Source organism: Quercus robur, chromosome 2, assembly GCF_932294415.1.
Source record: "Quercus robur chromosome 2, dhQueRobu3.1, whole genome shotgun sequence".
NCBI classification, from domain to species: domain Eukaryota; kingdom Viridiplantae; phylum Streptophyta; class Magnoliopsida; order Fagales; family Fagaceae; genus Quercus; species Quercus robur.
The window spans coordinates 62,483,377-62,496,957 of NC_065535.1; the positions used below are offsets into that span (position 1 = coordinate 62,483,377).

Below are 13,581 nucleotides of genomic sequence, written 5' to 3' on the forward strand. Positions count from 1 at the left end.
ATCACAATTTTACAATCTCCCCCTTTGACTATTCCGTGACAAAAAACCCTATAACAGACTCTAGACTTAAACGTGAGTTTGGGAAAAATGGCAAAACTTACTCACACTTAAATCTAAAAGCAGTGATGAACTTGGAACATATATATCTGTAACCTAAAACACTTGCATAAAACACATTAGACCCTCAAGGTAAAGCAAGTAATAAAAAGACAAATATAATGTAACAAATAAATTGCAATCAAGTAAACATGATGTGAAACATGTGAGTAACTTGATCATACACCAAAATAGTCATATAGAAATTACTACAATGATCATATAGCAAAACAAATGATCATCCGAACATGCAACCAATAAAGCACAATGGCATAAAAATGTATGCATGTCTAACACATAAACAAGATGCGATGAGAACAATAAAGCATAGATACTAAAAGTAACTCAAAGCACCATAAAGCAACGAGAAAACAAGCATAAGGTAAAACAAGACAACAAGGTTTTCTCATAAAACATGTCTTCTCCCCCTTAGTATATGCATCTCCCCTATAGCTTTCTCCCTCTACAAATGTGCATAAGGTAGAATTTCTTCCCACAAGAATGTGCACAGGAGTCATATAGAAATGACAATACACTTCGGTATACTCTCTAGTATACTCTCTCCCTTTTTGTAACGAATAGGTAAATGAATCAAGAGGAGGGAAGGAAAGAAAAGAAGATATGAACAAGGGTAAAAGATGATGCATGAGGGGTGCAAGATGAATGAGAAAATAAAGTTCAAACAAAAGATAAAACATCTTAAAGACACAATGCTATAAAGCATAAAGTAAATATGACATGCTAAGGATGATGGAACAAAATATAGACCAAGGTATGACATAGACACAAGAACATGTTATATGTGCTAAAAGGTCTAAAAAGACTTAACTAATATGAGTGAATGCAAAACATGACAAGTGAACAAATGTGTGCATCAAGTGTGCATGTGGTGTGCATATGTGATGCATGTGCAAGACATTACTAAGCACATTTGGGTCAAAGTGTGTAAAACACACAACTGATGATCAAAACATGATAAACATGTATAATCATGGTAATCCCTAAAGTTTGGTACTCATTGGAGTCTAAAACAACACCAAAATGTCATTTGGGCATTTTATCAAACACTTGGTATGCACCAATAAAACTAACATGTAAGCAATGCATGAACATGAGTGAATCTTGCCTAAATACATGTTAAAATGCCACAAGGGGCCAACACAAACACAAACCAAATGAGATAGAACCCAATCAAGAAATTGATTTTTTTTTTTTTTTTTTTTACATAACTTAAAGTTTCCAACCCTTTTTCAAAAACGAACCCAACTCAAGCAAAACTTAGAGTCTAAGGCATAATCTAAGTAAATAAAGAGAAAAGATTGAATAAACATACCTTAGAATGATTTTGAGAAGATTGCACTTGAGATTTGGTTAGGCTTTTGAGTGAAAATAGGTTTAGGGTTGAGAGAGGCTCGAGGGGGGCAAAGTGAGGGAAAAAAATTGTGTTTGAAAAACTGTCTTGATCCACCTTTAAAAACTAAAAACATGCGTTTTTTGTGGGTTAGCTTATCGTGAAGTTACTTGTGAAAAATGCCATTGAAGCACAAAATTTTTCGCAAGTAGCCTTTACTTGCGAAACATTCGTGAGACAGTTGTGAGAGTTTTTGTTTGAAATTTGGTGTTTTCATTTTTTGCCTAACCCATTTTAGTAGGAAGAGCTTACTCGCGAGCTTCTCATGAAAATGCCTCTAAAGCAGTTTTTGAAGAAAAATATGAAAAATGCAATATGAACAAAAACTCAAAACACGAAAGCATAAAAACATTTCCAAAAACATATAAAAATACTCAAAAATATTTTTGGGTTTGATCAACAAGTAATTGAGTATACACATCACATTTGAAAACGTACAATCACATAAATGAAATAGGCATTCATTAAACAATAGACTTGTATGTTGTGTGTGTGTATCGAATGTGGAAAAGTTCTTAGTCTAGAGTGAAGCATCAATGATTAATTCAATCAAGTCATACACAACTAGTACTAAGTCAAGTGGTCTATCTTAATTATAGAAATGAACATATATGACCTCTCACAAGAAAATGACTACATATCTTGGAAGCTTTACTTTTGGCTTCTTTCAACTTATAACTTTTAATCATTTATGAACAATACATCTCATTTTGAAATCGATGCCTAAAATTTTTGATATTTCAATTTTGTGAGTAAGCCTTTGGCTTTTTGAGCACCATACATTTCAATACAAGTCGCTTTCCCTTTTTCCTAGTCAAATACTAGTATGTGCAATGGCTTTTGTAGCTCATTATCGCTTTTCGAGATTTGACATTTGGTTGAGCTATAAAGCAAAAACATGAAGGTGTGGGAAGATATATAGGCATAAGTCTATGCATGTATCAAAACCATCAAGACTATGGACTAATCATTCATGACAAGCTTGAAGATTGATTTACAACAATCACACATAGATGTCAAGATATTTCCCACAAAGATAAATGTGCATACATAACAAGCAAAGCTCATAAATGCACTATGCCATTAGTATGAAAGTACTTGGCCAAACTCACATGTGATATACACAACACAAGCGATTAAACATTTTGGGAAATTTTCAATTTTTATGGGTTTTTGAATTTTCAACACACTCAAAAACAGAACATGAAAAGTAAGATAAACAAAAACAAAATAATGCATATAAAGAGATGCATGATGTATAAATGTATGACAATGAGGAATCTAATGCATGAAGGGTCCTACAAAGATCGAAAGAATTAGATCAAGAACCAAAAAGAGCAAAAGCTCAACTATAGGAACCCTTCCTCATCCAAATGGAACAATTTTTTGGAATGAGTGTCTCATGAGAAGTGAGACGAGGGTTGGAAGAACGAGAAGCGGAGATGCACATAAACAAGGAGGTAAGAACATCAAAAACTTTCCTCAACAACTTACCATTTTCCCCCAAATCCAATTTTGTGTTTATAGCACAGCTTCCAAAAAGCTCAAGTTTCTCTTTTCTTTTGATTTTGAATGCTCTAAAATGTGTGAAAACACAAGAGCTATTTAGACCCTCAAATAAAAATTATGGCTCGATAAATTTTACTTTTAACTTTTACTAAGTGCGGAAAAGAGTAAATGCAAGCGTATAAATAAACAAGCTACTCTAACCCATATTCATAATAACATAGCAGTAAAATGAAAGGTAAAAGAGTAGGGAAAAAAGATGCAAACACAAAGACAACACAGCGATGTGTTATGAAAGAGGAAACCGAAGTCCTAGACGTAAAACCTCTCTGCCACCTTCTAAGCAGTAATCGATCCACTAGACAATCAATTGGGATACATGGGTTAGCAAGAGGCCCTCCAAGCTCCTACTCCAACAACGCATCTTGGAACTATGTCTTGTCTAGCCCTTCGAATCCCGTAATAAGCTCCATGTTGCATCTACCATCTTTGGCTTCTTACAATGCTTCCTAACAGCACCAAAACCTCACTAAACACTCTAAAAAGGTGTGATAAGTGTTTAGGTTATCAACCTCTCAAGGATATGAAAATGGAGAGGTAGGAGTTGAGGAAAATCTACAAGCAATTGTGTAGAAGATTGTGTGTATAACAATCTCTAACTCTCAAGGTTTGTGGCTAGGGTTTCCTCTCAGAAGCACTCCTCAAAAATTTGTAAGTAATGTGGGTATATATAGTGTGGGTACAAAAAGTGTGTATCAGATAGGACAATCTAGCAAAACAGAATGTTTTGCGAGTGTCTCGCGGGAAGGCCTTACCCGCAAGCTACTTACGAAACACAGTTGTCTCCATCCTGTCCTAACTCTTCGCATTCCAGTCATGTGCAGGGCACATGCATCATTTCGCGGGATGCTTAGTCGCGAGCTACCCGCAAAAACTCTTTAGTCTTCAATTTGCTTGGGTCTTCACATTCTCTTTCTCTTACACACAACCTTTACAATTAAATCCCATAATAAATACAGGGTACAAATGATTGAATAAAATTAGAATAAAATTTGGCACGGAATAAAAGCTAACAAAACACATAGTTGTAAATTACAACTTTACAGATTCTTTTAAGAGCTTGAAACTTAGAGCAATGAGGTTTTAGATGATTAAAGGCGCCACAATGGTGACAAACAATGTGTTTAGGTCCACTAGGCTTTTTGGGAAGGGATCTAGCAACATGGTTTTGTTCTCTCTTCAACTTTGGACATTGAGGTCTTATATGACCATTCACACCACAATGATGACAAGTTAGAACAAACTTAGATCTATCAAAAACCTTAGATTGAGACCAAAATGGAGGCTTTGGCTTAAAAGCCTTTCTCTCCACCTTTTGATTTCTTTTGTGTGGAGGAATGTACGCCGATTTGTTCTTTGAGATAGAACACACAATAGACACAAAATCAAGTACCACAACATGATTGCAACAAATATTTTCATCATTTTTAGTAATAGGAACTACAATTAAACACTTGACATGTATCTTAAGAGATTCATTTTCACATTTTAGCTTATCAACAAGTTTATTAGACAAAACAAGTTTAGCATCTAAGTCCATATTCAAACATTCAAACTCTTTTAACTTTTAACAAGAATTTTTAGCAAGTTTTTTATATTTCTCAACCAATTTGTTGGATTCATTGAGTTTAGCAATCAAATAATCATTTTCACAAAATAACTTACCCAAATTCTTATGAAACTTATTAGCCTTTTTCTTCAAGAGTTTGACATTTAGAATATTAACAACACCCATAGATTCATGTCACATATCATCACAAGCATGAGGATAAACACTCATAGAAGCGTTTTCACAAACACATGGCATGTTACAATCAACATCATCCATAGAAGCATACAAAGCATTATTTATGGCAAAACACACAAGGGATCAAGAATCACACTAGGGATCAAGAATCACATTTAGGTAATGAAACCAAAACAAGTGTATCCACTATGATACCAATTGAAAGCTCAATTTTGTGCGAAAATACAAGAGCTTGTTTAGACCCCCAATTAAAAGTTACGGCTCAGTTGCTTTTACTCTAACTTAAATTGAATGTGGAAACAAGAGGAAATGAGCGCAAACAACCAATACTATGCTAGTGCATAAACATGAACAACAAACAATAAAAGTAAAGCACAAGAGTAAGGGAAGAGAGATACAAACACAAGATAACACCAAAACGTGTTATCGAAAAGGAAACCGAAGAACTCGACGAAAAACCTCTCTACTGCCCTTCAAGTGATAAATCGATCCACTAGAGAATAAAATTGGAGTACAAGATTAACAAAAGGCCCTCCAAACCTAGTCTACCTAATGCACTTAAGCCCTCCAAGCTCCAGCTACCAACAAACTTCTTGGAGTCATGTCTTCTCTAGCTTTCTGAATCCCGCAACATGCACGATTGCATCCCCCAAGTCTTACCAGCTTCTTTTGGCAAATCCCTAAAGCTTCCCAAACTCCAAAACACTCTCTACACTATGAAAATGTGTGGGTTGTGTTTGGGTACAAATCTCCTCTCAAGATATGACAATGGGAGAGGGAAGGAAAAGAGGCTAGAATGATTTCTCACTAAGGATGAGTAGCTCTCTCTTTAAAAGATGGGTATGTGTGTTGTAGAAAATCTATCTAGGGTTTTTCTCTCTAAATGGCCTCCTATACTTTTATGGGTAATGAGGGTATATATAGTATGGGTAAAGGGTAAGAAAGTCACACTTAAAAATCCTCTAGGCAGAGAGTTTTACGGATATCTCACGGGAAAGTCTTACCCGCGAGACACTCATGAAAATGACGGACTAGTATGACTCTTTAGCTTCTAGCACATGCTTCTCATGTGGCTCTTTCGCAGGTTAGCTTCTCGTGAAATCCAATTGTTCTTCAATTCATGCTTGATTCTTCACCAACTTAATACTAAACCTAATACAGTAAAATCCCACAAAATACAAGGAACAAAATTAAGGCAATTACAACAGTTTTTGTCATGGAATAAAGCCAACATAAAACATAGTTGTAAATCAAAACTTTACACAAACAATTAAAGAAGTTCATTAAAAATGCGAATGTCAAAGTTGATGATAAGGATCGCAAATAGAATGCTTTCTTTCAATATAAGTCCCAAGACAAGGGCAAGAGAGAATCCAAGGATACAGGTTAAGGCAATGGTGTTCTAGCTGGACCAAAGTGCTATGGGTGTTATGTATTTGGACATATGAAAAAAGAGTGTCCTACATACCTCAAATCCATTATCAAGAGCAAAGCCCTAGCGGCCACCTTAAGTGATTCAGAACCAGAAGCAGATTCCGATGAGAGTGACCAAGATTCCGATGTAAGTACTTTTACAACTATTGTTGAGTCTACTGAGAAAGAAGTAGAGGTAGTTGATGAGGGAGAAGAGTTGATGGAGTCAAAGTTTGAAAAGATGGATGATCAAGATGAAATCCACACTGCTTACACCAAGCTGTACAAGGTTTCTGAGAAGCATAAGAAGCTCTATAGGTTGGCCACAAGAAAGCTCAACGAAGTGGAGTTAGAACGTGAGGAACTCTCCACCAAGGTTGATGAAGCTAATCAGACCTTGGAGCACTGATATTTGAGAACAATTTTCTTGTTGAAAAGGCCAACAAACTGGATGCCGAACTGTTTCAAGTTAGTGCATAATTGGAAAGGACTTCAAGTGCCAAATTGGATCAAATTTTGAATGTTCAGAAGTCAACATCTAACAAAACAGATTTTAGGTATAATTGCTCTCTCTCCTCTTGTAGTACCTCTTCTAATGCTTTGAATAGAGTTATTTTTACTAGAACTTATACCTTAAAACATAAAGCTCCTTAGCTTCATTTTGACTGTTCCCTTAAGTCAATCTATTCACAACCAAAATAAAGATTAGTTAGCAAACCTTGAAATCCGAAGATCAAGACCAGAATAGGTCCCAATTAAAAAAATATTGGCTTGATGATGTTTTGTGAAAAACTCTCTCTTTGATTTACTATTTCTAGTGAATCTTATGTTTCTCTTAGGATTTTTTGTGTGTTTTGAAAAGGTACCGTGTATGGCTTTTTATAGTTGAAAATGGGGGTTTGGAACAGCTCCCAGAAAATGTGAGATTCATTCCAAAACCAAACTTTAATGCTAAAAACTTGTCTTTCATAGTTTCTAGAACACTAACATGCGTACACACCTGTGATTGTGTATGCAAAGCTTGAGCATGCGTGCTTATACACATGTATGCGTACGCATGCCCTAGGATTTCACCAATAAAAACTAATTTCAATTAATCACATGTGATCAGTTCCACCCAAATGCATGCATGCAAACCATGATAATTGATCTTGTGATATCTTTCAATCCGATAGTCTAATTTGGGAACCGGGCATAACGTCATGATTGTTAGAATCTGAAGATCATTTTTATGATATGTGATGAATGATTTAATATATGAAATGCAACTATGGTTTTTTTGGGTATTTAGAATGATTATTTTGGTCATCTTCCAAAGTTAAATTATGGGTGCAAAATTGAGTGTTTACAATCACACAATATAGAACTTTTACATTTAAACAAACTAAAGCAACAGTGGGAGGGAGAAAAAGGAAAGAACCGAAAAGAAAAAAAAAAGAAGGCAAACGCTAAGTTGCCAACAAAGAGAGAGAGAGAGAGAGAGAGAGTCACCTATGTGAGGAAAAATGTTTCTGTAACTGTGTGGGGGACTTGGTGGTGCGACACATCAACCAAGTTTTTGACTTTTTAATTTTTCTATTGTTGTGTACAAATAAGCCCTAGATGTGTTGGGATGAAAATTAGAATTTTGTTTCCCTTTTATTAGTTGAGGTAATTGTTAAAATACCTATTTGTTTATTATAAAGATGTTAAATATTTAATTATTATAATTTGTTGACATGTGTATTTAATAATTATTTTTAAACTTTCTTAAATATATTATTTATTATCAAGTATGGGGAGCCAAAATGATATGGTTATTTAAAAGTTTTCAAATTATTTAGGTTATTTCCTTAAAAGAAAATTTAATTTTTTTTAATTAATTTTGGGGGGGCCAAGGCCTCCCTCAGTCCACAAGTGGCTCCGTCACTACAACCAACACATACCCAAATTTCATTCTCAATCTCAATCGTCATAATAAAGTAAGAAGAGAAGAAAATGTATAGGGATGAGAGAGAGAGAGAGAGAGAGAGAGAGAGAGAGAGAGAGAGAGAGAGAGAGAGAGAGAGAGAGAGAGAGAGAGAGAGAGAGAGAGAGAGAGAGAAGTGAGAAGTGGTGTTGGTGTGAGACAAAATGAAGAAAGAAAATTTGGGTTTTTTAATTGAATGAAGAGAGAGAATGTTAATAAAATATTATGCTTTATTTTTAATAACACATTAAAATTAATTGGTTCTATACCAGTTTACTATATCTGAGTTGAAAAAAAATTAGATTTAGCGTTGAGCGTTCATATCCAAGTTTCTAAAAAAAATTAATTATTTTACATTCTAAAAAGCTATTTTATCTATTTTACCAACTCATTTACAAATACATCCAACATCCAATTTCTTATTTTTACATACAACAAAATAAAATAATAGAAAAAAGAGAGAGGGAAGGGAGAGAGAGTGAATGAGAGAGTCAAAGAGGAGAGAGGAGAAAAGTGAGAATAAAAATGACTATAAATTAAATACAAACTTGCTTTCATAATTGTTATATAAATACAACCTTACTTTCACGATTGCTAAAATTTTTTAGCAATACACACCCAAATAAAATAGCCATAAGGGGGGTCTTACAATCCCATTGCTAATACAAAAAGCCTTGATTTTTGGTTCTTTAGTAGTAAAATAGTTTTTTTTTTTTTTTTTTTTTTTTTTTTTTTTTTTTTTTTTTTTTTTTTCTAAAATACAACCACCAATATGAATGCTCAAAATAATAATATTGAAATTCCAACCTGTCAAGCCGAGTTCAGTTTAGTATTTAACGTATTCAAGTTTTGTTGTTTAATTTGTTAATTATATAGCCTTAGTTATTTGGTTGAACTTTTTTTTTTTTTGGGAGAATCGTAATATAGTTGAACTTGAACTCCAAGTTTCATTGAAAGTCATATAAATCAGTATTCTCAATTTGCAAAAAGGAAATAATGTAGGGGCTAAGGGCATCTCCAACAGCTTCTTCAAATTTTTGTACTGTTTGGAGAATGAACAATGATATTTAGCTTTTACCTACCAACTTTTTTAAATACACTTTCTAACAAATTCTCTATCTCATTCTCTATTTCATTTAAATATTATTTCTTCATTTATTGTTTATTCTTTTTTTAATCATCATTAATTTATTCTTTTTTTAACAACTATATTTTTCAATGAGAAGTATTATATTCACAACATTTTACGCAATACTTTTACAACAAAATTTATGTGGAAGCCCATAAAATAAAAATTTATGTGGAAAGTTATTACTAATTCTAATTTGAACTCACCACTAAAATTACTTTTTTATTCGCCAATATTAACTAATAACAATTTGTTACTTAAAATTTATTGTAAAATATTGTGAAAATATTGTAGTAGTATTTTTCAATTAGGATTTTTTTTTCTTCCTTTCATTTCATTTTCATCCATACACGTTTCTTTTCTTCTTCTTCTTTTTTCTTTTTTCTTTTTCTTGTTTTTCTCCTCGACCCCCCCTTCTTTTATTTTCTTTTTCACCTCAAGAACATTCTAGCATCTCACATTTGCTTCACATCAGAGAGAGAGAGAGAGAGAGAGAGAGAGAGAGAGAGAGAGAGAGAGAGAGAGAGAGAGAGAGAGAGAGAGAGAGTGCTCGTCCACCGCCGGTGGAGATCGAAGTCGCCGAAAGGACAAAGCCAGTGGAGATTGGTGTTCACCATGCAGCACTACCACGTCTGCTGCCCCACCACGGCTCGTCGTCCTCCCCACCACCAAGCTGGCACTACCAAAAACGCAGCTTGGAGCTGCATTTTGGAGCTTCGTTTTAAAAAAACGCATAAAACGCAGCTCCGCAGCAGATGTTTGAGCTGTGTTTTAAGAAAATGCAGCTCCACCAACACTGAAGCCGTGTTTTATGGGGTTGAAGCTGCATTTGTGTATGGCAGGGCTTAGGCCGCGTAAAAACGCGACTATAAACCCATCAGTTTATTTATTTTATTTTTTTTTAAATATATCCCAAAGCCGCGTTTAATAAACGCAGCTTAAATGGCTGAACTGAGCTGCGTTTTTGGAAATGCAGCTTAAACATGAATTGAAGCTGCGTTTAGTAAACGCGGCTTCAACTTTTGCAGAGCTGCGTTTTGTTAAACGCAGCTTCAATTCGGGTCTGTTTGGATAGAACTTATTTTGCTGAAACTGAAAATTGAAAACTGAAAACACTGTAGTAAAATAATTTTTAAATGTGTAAATAGTACTGTGGGACCCATATTTAATGAAAAAATTGATAAAAAATGAAATTTGTGGGTCCGTGAACAGTGCACAGATGCACTGTTCACGCAAAACTGGTCAAAAGTTGCGGCTACTGTTCATGTACAGTACATGAACAGTAATCGCGTTGGGGTAAAACGCGTGCTCAAAAAAAAAAAAAAAAAAAAAAAAGGGCAAAACGCAGCAAACAAAACGCATATCCAAACTAACACTTCATACAGAGTTGCATTTTATAAAACGCAGCTCTGGGTTTGTTATTAAAAAAAAAAAAAAGCCGTCAATAGGACACAACAACGGAAAAAACCCTAAATTGAAAAAACTCTCAGCTCACTCAGCCCCATCCCTTCCTTTCTCCCACGCCTGAGACCGAACCCAACCTTGAAACTTTTTAACCAGTGAGGGCATTGGCTTGGGCATTAGAGTTGAGGTGATATCAGTGTGGAGATCGGTGTGGGTCATTAGCATGGAGATCTGTACTCCAGTTGTGCTTCGATTCGTGGGATCGTGCTCCGATCTGTGCTCCGATTCGTGGGATCATGGGTGTCGCCGTCGGTCTAGCCGTGGGTCGTGGTTGTGGTGCTTGTTTTGCGGTGGTGCTGGGTTTCTATTTTTGTCATGGGTTGCTGAGGGTTTCTATTTGGTTTCTATTTTTGTCTTTTGGGTTGCTGAATATTTGATTTGTAAGGTGCTCGATTATGGGTATTGGTTGTGGCGATGTTGGTGCTCGATTCGTGGGTTTGGGTTGCCAGTGCTAGTGGGTTTTGGTTGTGTTTTCTGGGTCTGAGTTGCTGTGTTTTTTGGATTTGGATCTGGGTTTGCTGTGTTTTTCTCAGTATAGTGCTAGTGTATCAGAGATGGAGAAATGAATTGTTCTGGGTTTGGGTCTTGTTTGCTCTGTTTCAGAGATGAGAGAACGAAGAGGAAGAGAGGGACAATAGTTTTCTGATGGTGTGAACCTCTCGAGGTTGAGGATGAAGAAATTGTATTATCCAGCAAATTGACATGAGTTGCACTTGGCTTAAGAAACTATATATCAGTGAGGCAGAGAAAGCAGTTAATAAACTAACATGAGCTCTAATGGTGTGAACCTCTCGAGGTTGAGGATGAAGAATGGACCCACAGGTCAGGTGAGCTTCGCGTTTCTAATTCCGTGAATTTGAATGTTTATTTTTTTCGTTGATTTCTTAATGTTAGATGCTGAAACTTTTGTTATGTATATTTGTATGGCGCAGTGTGTTTGCTTGGTTAATGAATTGGGCAACCGTACCATGCGGTCGTGTCTCTCCAATGCTGTGAAAGTTCAGGTGCCGTGCTTCTTTTTCTTTTTCTTTTTTTGGTGCGTGTACATGTTACACTATGTTATGTCCCAAAATTTAAGGATGCTTCTTAATGAGATAAGCTACAAGCATTCATGTGAATGCTTCTTTACATCTCTCTGTATGCATATGTCTCAGGGTGTGCAGGGTGTGTCGATATGTCTATTTCCATTTTAAGATAAAACAGTTTCTCACAAATCCGAAGGACTTCTTAATATTTAAGCTAATAGTTAAGTTGTAAATATGAGGTATTGGAGTTAAAAAGAGAGAGAGAGAGATTTGAGAAAAAGGTTTAGGAATTTATCAGTCGGTCCCTCGCCTTTTAGTGAATATAAATTAAAGTTATATGAAAAGTTAATGTATGCCTTAAGGGCACACATTAAGCTATCCATTTTTAGAAACATTTTCTTGAAAATTGAAAAAGTATTGACAGGTTTTTCAATTCCCGAAAAAATGTTTCCAAAATTAGATGGCTTAATGTGTGCCCTCTTAATGTGTGCCTTAAGGGCACACATTAGCAAAATCCATATAAAATAATAACACTTGTGATCTTTATTGTCTTTCAGGCGGATGACTTGACCAGAGACGATTTCAAGGGCTCCAAGTTCCTCTAGAATAAGAACCAGATTCCAATAGCATTTTTCTCTTTCTTTTTGCTTTTTTCCTACATTATTGCTGTTATTCTTTGTATAATAATAGTTCAAATACTTCATTCACTCATAGAATAGTTGACTAAATTTATACCCCAGCTATAGTGTATAACAGACTTAACAGTACAGATACTGTTGTTTCTTATCTGAAAATAACTCCTTGTAATATAGATAATGTCATTCCTTCCACAAACTAGCTCTGCTTACCTGAAAATTTTTTTTTTAATATATAATAATTTAAAATTTTTTATTTGTCTACCCTTCAAAAAAATTTTGGAAATACCCTCAATTTTTTTTATGCTAATAAAATTAAATTTTGCTCCATAATTTGTTCTACATTCAGTAAATGCTTCACTCATGCCTATTTTTGCTTTAATTTTAATGTATCTAGTCTGATCGTATGCCAAATTGTGAAAGGCACAGATGGAGGAGTTGTAGAATTACATGAATATAATAAGCTTATTATTGGTGTTGGAATATGTACCTTTAGTTTCATATGTGCAGTGGTGTCAGTTTCTCCAATTCTTGATCTTTTTATACTTGAAAGTTCATTTTTGCTTCCTAATCTTTTTGGGTGTCTAATAAAAAACATCAAAAATCATGAATTTCAAATGTTTCAGGTTGGTCTGATTTTAGGACAAAGTTCTTACAGATCAGAAGGCTCAAATTTGCACTGAAACTGGTCTTTTGTCTTTAAATGCTTTCTTAGTAACTTGAGAATTTGTTTGATAGCATAGAATTCTTGTAACTAAATCTTAAACAGATTTTGAACACAAATTTTAAATAATTGCGTACTAGTTTGAGAATTATGGATTTTGTGCGTGATGGAAGATATATAGTTTCTTAAGACATTCTTTCATTGGACCCGCACTTATTTTAAATAATTGCGCACTAGATCTGAAGTTGTAGATTTTTGGATGAGTCACTTATTTTATTACTGTTAGCATATCAACTATCTATTTATATGGGTGGGTTACCTTTCGTGAACAAGGAATGATTGGGGGACAAGTACCAGTAATGTAGTCTAAGTTTGAAGCAATTTATTGCTTATATGATATGAGTGATAATTCTAACACTGGGCTAGAGCTAATGAGTTTGTGAGAGTGCTTTTTTCTTTAGCACACAGGCCCAAGGATCCTGG

The 13,581-nt window shown here is 34.8% G+C and overlaps 1 long non-coding RNA gene across 1 annotated transcript; it reads left to right on the forward strand.

Moving 5' to 3' along the window:
* Positions 1–10,698: 10,698 nt before the first annotated feature.
* On the forward strand, positions 10,699–12,629 carry LOC126714402 (uncharacterized). Its single transcript, XR_007651595.1, has 3 exons — positions 10,699–11,601; positions 11,707–11,778; positions 12,357–12,629. It is a non-coding gene; the product is annotated as an uncharacterized LOC126714402 (long non-coding RNA).
* Positions 12,630–13,581: the final 952 nt, after the last annotated feature.